Consider the following 13,278-nt stretch of genomic DNA (forward strand, 5'->3'; position numbering starts at 1 on the left):
TGTAGGGATGCTTTTGCATGGGAAAATTATAGTAGTGGTAGTAGCTCACTGCAGTTAGGTGGGTAGAGTGGTTTTATCTGTTTTGGGTGGGTCACTCCAGTTTTGTCTAGGATAGTAGCTGGAGATTGGTTTGTACATCGTTTTCCCCTATGTGTCCTACATGACATTTTCCTCATCCCTAAGGAGGACACCTTTTGTTTGGGTGTGCCTTGCTATATTGCAGATTTTGTGATGTGCCTTGCTATATTGCAGATTTTGTGATGTGCACAGCTGTGTTAAGTAATTGCATCTCAAGTAGCCACTTTCCGAGTCACGGTTAGTGTTTCTCAGAAAGAAGCCGTCAAAAGAGAAACCAAGGCTGAACCTACTCCCAGGACAGCAAAAAGGTATTACTGCTGAACACAGAAGCAATTTGATTATGTAGATTAAGCATGGCTCAATCTATCATAATCACTGTAAGGAAGCCATTTAATTTTGTACCTGTTTGCATGAGTATTCATTACTGCTGATAAGCAGGTTAGCTGGGGAAAGATTTCTCAAGCAGAAATGTCAGGGCTTTGATACCTGTAAGGAGATACAGATAAGAGCAGGAGAATACCGTGCAAATTAGTTTAGGTAAAACTTTATTTGTTTTTTCCTTTTAGAGTGGTTAGGAAGGGAAACCTAGTGCAAGCAGCACTGCAGGCTTTAACCAAGTCATCTTACTGCAGTGAGGGGGTGGGTGGTGGTACGTGCCGGATGCATGCAGAGGTCTTGTGGCACTCGGGAGGAAGGCTCTCAGAGCGACGGTGTGGCAGTGCTATGAAAGCATCCCCTCTACTTAAAAAGGGAGAGCAGAAACCCATGTATGTTTCTCCCCTCATCTCTCTTCAAAACTCATTTTAATTTAGGGGAGTCTCAAAACAATCATCTAGCCACAAATGAGAGAAGCGGGCTCTGGGACTCCAGGCTCAGGTTGCCTCTAGGCACTGTCAGATGACGGAAGTATCTTCATAATTAGTCTTGCATCTTTGAACTTCTCTCTGTTAATCTAAGAGGATGGAAATATTCCCTTCAAATACGTTTTTGGAACATCTCTCCAGAAAACAAGCTATTCTTCTGTTTTTTTCCTTTCCTCTGAACATTTCTTAATGATGTCTGGCTTGAATGCTTTAAATAGAAACCTATAATTGTATCACAATAAGCTGGTCACTTAATAGGGCTGTAATCTTGTTCACTGATGAAAAGTAGCCATCCTTTGTTTCCCAGTAGCCTAATAAATGGTACACAGTGTACACAGGAGATAGTCAGGGACTCTGATAATTTACAGTCAGCAAATTGACTCCCTTCACTGGAATTAATTTAGCCAATACAAATTATTTTGGGAAGTGATTCATTGCCATTTTAAAGTGCTAATTAATTTGGATGACTTGGGAACATTAAGAATGAAATCTCCTTTGTCATTCCCAAATAACCAAATGCTTATTCAGTGTCATTCTTAAGTAACTTGTGTCGACTCTAACTCCATCTCTTGTAAATTGAAATATGAATTCCAGTGGGATCGATGGGGGTGGGGGGTGGTGGGTGGGTTGGTTGGACAAAGTGTAAGACTTGATATTTTTTTGTTCTGTTTTGCTGCTGAAATTTTAAAGTCTCAAAATCTCTGAGAATTTTGACTTCCAGCTTCAACTCAGTGTTGTTGAGCCTGTTGCAAAAATAAAACTAGTTGTTCAGATGTCAGTTAAGATATACCTAGGTAGTAATCTAAAGCTTACAAGATAAATGCCTGCCTGGAGTGATCAGACCCAAGCTGCCCCTTGCCTGCCTCTGATACCAGCTGTGGCACAAGTAGCAGCATGAGTAGCTTCAACAGCAGTATTTTTAGGGAGGACACCTGCTGTTTTCTGACTTATCCTTTCTTTCCTAGACTGGAGCTGGCCCATAGCATTCCTGTGCAGCATCTCCCAAACCGGTATTCCTGCAGGTTATTCTCCCATGCAGTGCCATACTACTGCTTCATCCTGTGAACAGGATGGTTGTCATCTTCTCTCTCATGATTGAAATGCACAGCAGTTTATGGAAGGCTGAGAATGATTAGCTTTTAAAAAAGCAAGATGTGACTTTGATCGGGTTTATTCTAGTGTTTTTTCTCCCCCTCCTGAAACTCTTCAAAGATTTTTCCTTCCTCCTGTGGAAGCTGTCTAAGCCCCGTAGCATACGTGCTGTGAAGCTTGCAGCTGGCTGTGTGATGGCTTCCCACTCCTCTTGACATGCTCTCTGCTCTCTAGCCATTGGCAATGCTTTAAACAAGAAGTTTTCTTCGACTTTTTTTACTTTGCTCCTTCGCAGTTTCCTTGGGTAGTAAATTTATTTTATTTCTCTTCCATCCTTTTTCATGTCTACTGCTTCCTTACTCATTTGAAAGTCTCAAATCTTTGTTAAAAACAAGTGGAACCCAGAATATCAAAAGATATGCATGCTTGATTTTTTTTCTCCCAAATTTTAGCATATTACTTATGTATACCAACATATTCTGTATATGTTGTTTTATTTACTGCTTGAAAAGTGTTTTCATATGCAGAATAATTTCTACCTTGCTGATAAAATATGTCACAAGTTCAGTATGTATGCTCCTTTGTGCTGAACAAGCTTATATACTTTCATACCCATATCTCTTCAAATGCTCATTTTGGTCTTTATTTGTAATGTGGCTGAGAAGAATTAATTAAAAAGTACTGGTGACTAACAATATTTTACTACCCATTAAAACCCTTGGAGTCCAACTGTGGAGAACTTTATGTAAAAAAAAAAAAAATCATACTCTATTATTAACAGTTCATTCCTTAGGTTGAAATCTCAGCGTGTTGACACTTTGGTCCATGTGAAAGACCATCCTGATAATGTGATTATGCAAATAACGGGCTTTAGGAGAAAGTGTTTAATTTTGAGTCTTTTGTAGAAGAAGGAAAAAAAATTGGTAAATGTTCTTTCCTTACTGCCTTCTTGCCAGTTGCAAGACACCCTCTGAGCTTCCTCCTGGTGAGGGCAGTCACTTGCTGGACCACACTGCTGCCACAGTTGAGCGTGGGCAGGGGTGAAGGGAACCAGGTGATTCCCTGATAACCCTGTCCTCTGTCTGCTGTGCTCCTCCTGTCTAGTGTATTTTGGGGGAAAAAAGTGTATTGCACCATTAATTTTGCGGTTTCAGGTCTCAAGGTGGCACTCCAGCGGGTAGCTGGTACATCAGTGCCTATGTCAACTCTTCCTTTTCTAGAGACAGAGCAGCTGGCTGTGCTGCCACTACGAACAGAGGGGATAAGTCTGTCGCTTTTGTTCAGCTCTGGAAGTTCAGTTCCCCTGTGGTACTGCAGTACTCTGATATCATTTTAGCTTCTATTTTAAGAATAGCTTCTCTGAGAAATGTAGGTGGCTCGGGCTTTTTCTTCTTTGGTGTTAAGTTTACATTTGCAAACTCAATTTCTCTCTCCTTCTGCAAGGTGAGGCTTTTTTTTTTTTTTCCCTGAATAATTGCAGAAAATTGCCAAGGGTTTTGAAGTGAAGGGAGATCAAAGTCACCCATGTTTCTTGAATGAAGACAGCATTTACTCTTTCAGACTTTTATAGCCGATATTTGCTTACCAGTGTGTCTCTTCTAATGCCAAGAGTAGATAGTGCGCTGTAGATAGGACTGAGGTCCTCCTTACTAGAGTCATCTCTTTCCTAGAGCAAGTGAATGACAGTGGTCGACATAACTCTGAGTGCTGTTGACATTACAGTTCCAGTAGCTGATCCCGATGGTGTAACTGTAGAGATAATGGATTGCAGTTCATTGCCAGTGCAAGCAGAGGTCCGAGCAGGCTCTTGTTGTTTCCTAGGCTTTAAAAACTAAGGGCATCCCAAAGCAATCACAAATTGTATTGCTATGATACACACTGTGAACTGGGGATGCAAAGAAGTCTCTCTGCAGCTGTCAATAAACTTGTAAGTGGATGTTTCTCTCCTGTTGGGACTCTGCTGCTTTAGTAACCATCAATTCTTTATTCAAGTATGAATTTTATAACAGATGAACCTAAGGAATTCACCTGGAACCTTGACTTCATTCCTGACTCCATCCCCGACTCCCTCCGGAACCATAATGTTACAAGTTACAAGCTGAAGTGCAACAGTATGTATTGTGTGGCCCTTTGTATAAGCTATGTCCCAAACAGTCCAACTTAGTAGAAAATTACTTGTATTAGAGCGATAATCAGGGTCACTTGTATTATATAATGGGGTGGAGAGAGAGAAAAAGCAGATTGGTATTCAGAGAGAATTTGTTTTTAGAATTAAATAATTGGACAACTGTTTTCCCTCCCCACTAGTGCTGCTGTTGGGCCCCTTGGTCTGAATTCTGATACATATACTGCTGGGTTCTGGAGATGCTGATTAAATAATTGATTAGGTTGTTGTAAGGCTTGGATGGTTTGTGTTTTTTTCAGATGATGTCTGGAAACCTACTTACCATGAGTTGTAAGTTTCTGTCTTCCCATGCTTGTTCTAGTGTTATGCTTTTGTCTTACGGGCATTTCACCCTCTGTTGCCCAGGGGATTAGCTGTGGCAGGCATGCTCTCTCTCCTCCTCCACAGCTCTTAGCCTTTGGGCAGGAAGGCCTGTCGCCAGTATCTTCTGGGGGGTTTATGATGTATATTATGTATAGTGTCCTGGAGCAAGCCCCCTGAAAGTAGTAAGTCATTGTAGGATCCAGGCAAGTTTTACGGGTACTGAGCCAACATCTGTTGCCTGATCTCAAGCTGCAACCGAAGCTGGTCTCCTCTGAGTCACAGCATCTCCTACGTGAGCAGCCTCTGCTATCTTTTTCACCGCTAGGTTCATGCTGGCTGCTTTTTTTTTTTTTTTCCTTGAAGTGCCATCTATCTGCTGAAGTCTGGTTGGCACCAACTGCCAGTGAGATGAGGTCTGAATGATCAAAGCTAATCTCAGTAAATTGGGCAGTGTTCAGTGTTCTGTGAAGCAGATGAAGGGGTCATTTAAAATAGGAGCTGCAGGGGTAAAGCTGCATTTCTCAATACTTAGTGAGTGCTGAAGGAAGACTCTGGTTTCAGACCAGCAAGAGCAAAGCGAGAGAGTGAAGTAGGTTTTGAAAAGCCATTGGCACTGGGCTAACCACTGCCTTTGAAGTCTGCTTCAATACAGCAGCAGAATTCCCATACTGAGGGCGTTTGAAACCCTCGCTACTGGTGGTCTACTGTTGCTGCTGTTTGAAGGTGGGTTTATAACCCCATTCCCTCTAACAAGTGACACTGCTTCAATTACAGTTAAAGCAGCCTCACAATATTGTCTTTTTTTTTCTTCACGTTCTTCAGTGCATCTACCAATAGTAAATCTTGCCAGACCACCACCATTCAGTAGTCAAAGCTCACGAGCTGCATCAACCTTTCACTCTAGCGCTCCTAATCAAGCAGTTTTAATGGCAGGATCTAATGTTTTACAGAGTCTCAATGAAGTGGAAAAAATATGAACTGATTTTTTTTTTTCTTTCCAGCACAAGATTTTGATCTGATAATTTAACCTCTGGGTGAAATGGAAGTAGAAGCATTTATGCACAGGTGGTTTTCTCTGCAAAAGCTTTACTTCATGTAGATCTATGCATTAATATAGTTACTGCTTGGCTCTGGGCAAGTGTTCTGAAGATTTTCATGTGCTTTCTGCCCTTCTGTTATCAGTAACAAAACCCCAAAGCATTTTGAAACCCAGTAACTTGTAACTAGCTTAATGCTAATTACATTGCATGTTAGCAAAGCAAGAATTAAGGCTTTTATGGCACTTCCTTTAAAAACAACTGCTCATATTGGTTTTCCAACAGCAACACAGATTGGTATCCTTTTAACCTCTTTAAATAATACTTAGTTTCCTTTTGGTGGTGTTCTGATCTAATTCTAGCTAATGCTAGATGAGCTAGCTATGTGCACAGAGTGAAAACTGTTGGTCCTTTGAAAGCAATCGCATGTCTGAATTGAAACTACCTGGATATGTAATTAGGATATGTAATTATTTTATATAGGATACATACAGAATTATAATAATCAGTCCTTGCTAAGTAAAAGAAAGCCAGTATGGCAGGAAAGTTACATTTAGTAATTTAATGAGCACCTTTTAGATGGCAATTATACTGTTAATTTGGGGTTGTGCAGCTGAATGGAGTTGCATTCACCCTTGCACAAGGTGTTCTGAATTCTGCAAGGGAAGCGCTACTTCAAACAATTACATTTCTTATATGTTATTGCATATCATAGTCACTTCCAAAATTTACCTGGTTGCTAAAGCTGGAGAGAAGTGAGCTGTTTGGTGCAGTACTGGATTTTCTAGTTTAACTTTAGTATGTCTGAAGTGAATATTAAGTTAAGCAGAGAGGTATATCTGGGCAGCCTGGGGAGCTGGCAGACGAGACAGTGTATTGTTTCCCATTTACTTATAATAATGAGAGATACTGGAGGGAAGATAAGCAATATTACATATACTGGAAACAAAGATTGGTTCAGATCCATTAAATAAAAAAAAATTTCCTTTTACCTGTAATCTGTAGATAGCACATAAATTAACTGCAGCAGGAAGAGGAGATGCTGCATCCCTCCTCACTACCCGTGTTGGTAGAGGCTCAGCATTGCTAGCCAAGTCTCCCAGTGTAAATCAGGCATATGTGATTTTTTTTCTTCGTAGTTTCTAGGTTGTTTGGTTGAGATCTCATTGCCGCCTTCTTCTAAGAAAGACCTTTCACAAAGCAGCTTGCTCTCACCAAGCTGCTTCTGACCACCAAATAATGGCAGGCCAGTCTAGTCTGCAGAGTATGTGCTTGGGGAAGGACTCTACTTGTTTAGAATGAAATACCCTTGATTAAAATGGGAGGTTAATAGTGCTACTGTGTGTGCTTTGTTTCACAACTTGCATGTTAGCTCCAGCATTTGAAAGATAAAGTTTGGCCAGCAGGAGTCGAAAAAAAAATAAAGCAGAGAAAATGAGCTGGAAGTGAAATACAAATGTCCTTATTTAGTACAGAAGGATTAATCTCACTGTTGGCTTTCTGGTTTTGTTAGGTTCACGCTTGGCTTGACAATGCAAAAAAAGAAATTTAAGTTGTTAGGAAACACATGAAAATCTGAAGTAAAACAGGAGTGAGCAGCTTGTGAAACTTCTCTTCTAGTGTTATAGCAGGCAGCAGCCTGCACTGGGAGCTTGGGAGTTTTCTTTGTTTCAGAACTTAAGAATATATACATTTACCTTGCCAAAAGTAAGCAAAGATCCACACTGAAAAGTCACTCTGCTGATACTCAGATGTTTGTATAAGAAAAACGCTGATTTAGAAATTTCTTTTGGATAAATGTTTGGCTAGATCTATCATTACAGGATGAAGGGATGCAATTTGGCCCCTACTTTTCCAGTGTATACTTGAATGCAAATTCAGACCCTCTCCACATCTCTTGGCCACCCTCTGTAGCCATCCTTACTCTTCCTTGTAAGATTCCTTGGTTTTCCTCTGAGAGCAGAGCTGTCTGAGCATGGAAGTGGGGGCAAGGACAGTCTCCTTCTCGTAAGCCCACCACAATCACTATCTTTGGCTTTTGGTATTCATTGTGAACCTGGGAATTACCTATTCTGGAATGTGGGGAGATGAGCTGTGAAAACTCTTTTTTTTACAGATTTTTTTGAAGTTGCTGTTGTTTTCCTTTGTGAGCAGGTTTGAGGTGGGTTTATGATACAGACAAGTGTATTCTTGGCTGGGGATTCTGTGTTATTTTTGGATAATACATGAATGTGGAATTTGGGACTAGCTCCCTACAAATCAGTTAGTGAAGTAATGAATGTGATGTATGCCAAGCCTCATCATCACTGTCTCTCCTTATCTAGACAAATGCATACTGTGTATGTGATCTGTGCATGTGGCTTTTTTTAGACTCCATTTCTTTATACTGTTGTTTATTTCTTCCTTGGAAGGTATAGCTAGGGCAATAGATGATCATGAACTCTTCAGAGGAGCTTTTCTGCCAATGATTGTAACAGTACACATGAGTTTGCTGTGTCAAGAAATAAGTCATGTGTAGTTCTAGTAGAGTACAGTCATTTTTATTTTCTTATATCCACTGTATTTTGTCCTGTATTTCTCACAGTCTCTACTATGAAACATTTGAGACATTGTTAGGCCAAGAGAAAAGCAGCAGGTACCTGCTACATGCCCTGGCTTCAGCTCTGTGGTGTCTGTTGAGGAGTGAGTCAATAGCAGCATCTCTTCAGAAAGCATATCTAAAATCAAGGTAGGATGAAGCAGATCAGCTGAAAAAAATCAAATGCCGGAAGTGTGTGTCTGTCTTCCCTCACCCTTTGTCAGCAGAGCTTGGGTTTGTATTCTAATATTTATGTAGCTGAAGGATACTACAAAATCAGAGGTACTGTGTCACAACACAAGGGGTTGTTCACTCCTATAATCCCAGCAGGAAAATGACATGATTTTTTTTTTCTATATGTACTTGAGTTTTTTAAACTTCCTTTTTTCGCTATTAGTGTCATTGGTAGCTTAATGGATTTCTTGATTGCTGAGCTTCTCTTTTTGATACAGTATTGTTAGTCTTCACGTGCATTCAAAATGACAGGGAGCATTAAAAACAGTCATTTCAATTTGAGATATCTAGAGATATAATTTTTTTGTACCCACTGTGTGAAAACAACTTGAACAGTGGCAGAATTGTCCACTATAAGAGAGATGATTTTACTTGTGAATTGAGTTTAAAAATAAAATCTGCCTACTTCCCAAGTCATGGATTTCCTATTCATTGCTCTGTTAAGATTAATTGGAAGGAAAACTTAATCCAGAACAAAGATGATTGAATTGTCCTTAAACAGTGATGTAGAACATTACCTAGATCTCACTTAGAACCTTTTCTGGTCTCACAGTGCTGAGAAATCGCAAGCCTTAGAGAACTGTTGTGACTACATCATGTGAAGGAGGATGCTTTTTTCTCATTTGTTGGCTCGTTAGAAAGTAAAATGCTTTCTGTTTTTTGGAATAAAGTTGGTAGGAGGTGTTGTATGGAATGGGTTAAATCTGTGTAGCTTGTTAGCTAGAAATTATTTTGGTGTGCAGTAAGGAAAAGGGCTCACTCCACCTGCAAAAGCCTCTGATGACTTAAAGGTCTGCCATTAACTAAGCCACTGCTGTGTTTGTGGAGTTGCCAGGATGGAAAATTAAGTACCTTAATGCAGCTTTGCTTCCTGTTTGGGAACCCAGAGAAGGACTGCTGTTGGGCAGCATATCCAGCAGAGCTGCAGTGCCTTCCGCTGCTCCTCCTTGCTGCTGCCAGCCCCAAGTGCTCACTGCCAATGCAGTGATGCTAGCAACAAAATCATGCTTTTTAGAATTAATGTCTTATTTTAATCTTCTGTTTTCCAGCGGAAGTGCATAGAGTCATCAGGTTGTCCTAATTCTCCGGATACAGCCTAGAACAGAGTAAGGATGTCATCTGGTTCTTGCCCTTTCAGAGGGCCAAGGAGAGAGTGTGAGGGGAAGCATGTAATTCAAGGATTTCCAGCTGTGATGTGTGATCTTGACAGCCCCTCAATTCATTTCAGGACTCTTACCTGACAGTGAGCTGTGATCAGTAATATTTGGGAGCTGGCAATGCTTATTTCAGGTGCACATACCACATCTAAAATTTAAAAAAAAAAAAGGCAGCTTGCTGTTTAAAGGCCTTGCTGTAGGGATGCTGGCAGGCAGCACACCATTTGCAAGCTGTTCCCTGGAGTTTAGGAGCATATTCAAGGCCGGGAGATTTAGGGACTTATTAACAGCACTGCAGCTTCAGACCCTGCTGTTAGCTGGCAATCACCAAGCAAGTAAGAAAGGTCGGTGCTGCATTTAACGCTGTTGGGTGTGCATGTGTTCTCAGTTCAGCATCTCTTCTGGATAGAATGATTTTGACCTTCTGAGTTAAACTTTCCCACTTAATTATATTTTCCTATTATTTGAATTCTCTTTTCTTCAGCTTATTTGCATGCGTTACATCAGATTTCATTTAGGATTTAATATGGTCAGAAGCCCAGGATAAAAGACAGCATAATAAAAGGCTGTTTTAATCATGAAAATTTGTAGGACTGGAAGCTGCTGGGACCAATCATGGGCAAAAGAAATATGTTTTGTCCACCACAGCAGTCTTCCTAGAGTAAAGTGGAGGTCTCTGTCTGCTTTAGGAGAGCCAACTAAACCAGATCGTTCCCCTCCATACATGTGTGTTATCCTGTAACGTGCTGAGACAGCTCCTGCAGTGTCCTCGACAGCGACTGCTGCCCAACCACGATGTCCCACCACGTGGGGACAGCCCTTGGGCAGGGTTTTGTCTGCAGCATCCAGAGCGAAGTATAATTGCCAAGAGTTAATCCAACTCTGTAGTTTAAGACTGTAATTATAGTTACTGGATTTTGTATTAAAATGCCTTTTTTGTCTTTTTTATAAGTCCTCTTTAGATTTAGCAAACTGACTGTAGAGGTGATTACATTCTGGTTGGAGATGTGCATGGGTGGAGCAGGTCCTGAGATTTCCCTTCCCTTTAGATTCTTCTTGCTGCTTCAAGAAACAGTCATTTACTATAAAGCCAGGTTTGCAGCTTTGATTGAAAATGACTATGCAAAACCCCATCAAAGCTGTGCATGGCTAGGAATCATTTTAAATAAATAAATAAATCTAAAGGGCACCTTGGAGTGTGTGAGCTCCCTGGGATTCCAGGGTCCATCACCTGTGGTTTGCTGATGTCCCCAGGTAGGATCTACTAAATCTTTGTCTACCCAAAGAACCCAGGAAAAAAAAGGATGAAAGGGAGAGAGGATGAAATTGCTATCTCTGAGGTTTTGGATGATTATTAAGTGCTGGCCTGATGCCTGATGCCTGTCACTGGTTTGTAGAAGTGAGACAGATCTGGGAGAGGTGGCTGCAGCTGTATAGCTGGGAAGTTGTGCTTTTAATTGCTAATTAAAGTTACCATTTGCATTTGGGGTTTTCCTTTTTTAAAGAATTACATCGTATTACACAAGAAACTGCTAGCATTGTTTATGTATAGCATGACCAAACTGGCAACTTGCTCTTGCTGCTTTGCTGGTACATCTGTATTTCACCTATTGCCTACTTTTGCTTTCCCATCTGTTTTTTTTAATGACTTCTGTCCTGACAGCCCTTGTTTTTCTAGCCCTTGACTCCCCTCCCATGCAGACATATGATCCCCTAACGTTTTCCTTTTTGTCTTTATAAACAATAGGCAAGTTAGTCTAATAATATAAGCCCAAAGTCAAGGGAGCTTTGCAGATTCAGCTTGACAACTACTCTCTCTGAATTATTTAAAGCCCATAAACAAAAGAAAGCCCATCTAGCGCTTGCAGGTGACTTCTCATCTAGTGTTGTGGAGAATGCCTGATAGGCAAGTCCCACTAATTTTGCACGTTTAAATCTATAGGATTTAGTAGAATAGCAATTAGGATTCAGGGTCTACCTCCTGGTGTTCCTTAGGGGAGGGTAAATTTCAGGGAGGTGAATGAGCAAGTCAAAGAGGGAAAGTAGAAGGTGAATGAAAGAATAGGGTATTTCTCCATAGTAAGAATTGTGTCAAGTTTGGATTTTTTTTTTTTTCCCCTCTCAAAATCAGTGAACTTGTCTAAAGACATCCTATGTTTTTTGTCTGACTTTAATCTCAGTCCTTAGGGTTTTTTGAGGCTTTTTTAACATCCTTTGTTTTTAAATCTAAAATGCTTTTCAACACCTCAATGACCCAGTGATTTCTGATTTCTCAGGTGCATTTTTGTTGCTGGTTTCACTTGTTCTTCTGGATTTGGGAGTGTTTTAGATAGATGGGATTAGGGAATCAGGCAGCAGAGCACAATTGAGTCCTCTAGGTGATGCAAAGTTCATTATTATCTTTTGAATAGTTCATTCTGCAGAACAAAGTAGGGAAGGTGTCATGCTTTGCATTTATTTTACTAAAACTATAAAGCTGTACTCTCATGATTCTTAATACCTAAGGCATAGTTCTCTTTCCCGTTCCCTTTTCCCCCCAGATAAATACAATGGAAAAAGCATCAGTAGTAGGATATTAGAGAAGTAACCTCATATGTATCATCTGTACTCTGTATGGTTTTGTTTAATGAAGTTGTTCACATTTTATGTACAGTCATACCTTATTAAAATTCAATTTACTGTACTGTCTTTTCACTACCAGCCATATGATTTGGTAATCAAATCTGACTTAAAAAAAATGACCTTTGTGCTTCAACATACCTTCTTTCAGAGGTTCCAGCATCTTTCAGTCACAAAATATCTCTCTTTCAAACAGCCTTGCAGATGTGACCCAGCTCAAAATCCAGTTCAGCTCCCATTTGCATAAGGTCATAGTATTTAGAGGTACCATGCCGACCGTAAGCCAGGCCAGCTCTAAACTACTTCTTGGCTGTAGGTGAAGAGGAGATGGTTCTGCTGACTGGGGTGGGATGCTCAGCTCTGCTGCCCCTTCCTTACCTGAGCTTACTCTGTATCACAGGAACAGAAGACGGTAAACTTTTTTTAGCAGAACCCTATGACTTGAATATGTGCAGGGAGAAGATTTAATTATAACTGGAATTTTACTTAGTTACTACTTAAGCGTAAACTAGCCTGTGACATTAAATGCAGTTTTGGATATCATCAGAACCGGCTGCATGCAGCTGTAGGCTCTAGCCATTTTTCATCACTGATCTTGAATCAACACCTCTTTTCCTTCATAATTTTCCTCTATGCTCTGGCTACAGAAAATATTTGCCCACTGCACTTGGGGCATTTTTGAAACAGTATTTTGAGGAGAGAAAGCTTCCTATTTCTCAAGACTAGAGAAGGCCATCTGGTTTGTTACAGCATGCCCAGCCTTGTTGGCATTGCAGGAGGTTTCAGATAGATAATGTTGTAACAGGATCAAGCACAGCACTAACTGAACTGGATGTTGAAGGAGAGCAGCAGGTTGTGAATTCTTTCAAGATTAATGGAAACTTTTGTTTTATTTTAATTAAACATCCATTCCTTAAATCAAAGTCCTCTTTCCCAAATAGGTGTATGCTATAAATAGCATTAGTATAGGTATAATTTCATGAAGCTTACACACATGCTAAGGTTAAGGTTTGTGCCTTGATTTTTCTCTGCAAGGAACAATTTGTCCTTCTATCTCAACAGGTCCTGGTGATTTCAGTTCTGTAGCACACGTGTATGTGTCACATAGAAAATGTAAGCAATATATGCTTTC

General features: G+C 40.4%; 1 protein-coding gene and 1 non-coding gene across 2 annotated transcripts in view; both read left to right on the plus strand.

Moving 5' to 3' along the window:
• COP1 (COP1, E3 ubiquitin ligase) overlaps positions 1–13,278 on the plus strand; it is a 134,171-nt gene that overhangs the window by 105,147 nt on the left and 15,746 nt on the right. The window lies entirely within an intron of this gene.
• Positions 10,120–10,254, plus strand: LOC113483205. The gene has a single exon (XR_003398987.1).

This window comes from Athene cunicularia (genome assembly GCF_003259725.1).
Source record: "Athene cunicularia isolate RWA chromosome 8 unlocalized genomic scaffold, athCun1 chr8_part1, whole genome shotgun sequence".
Taxonomy (NCBI): domain Eukaryota; kingdom Metazoa; phylum Chordata; class Aves; order Strigiformes; family Strigidae; genus Athene; species Athene cunicularia.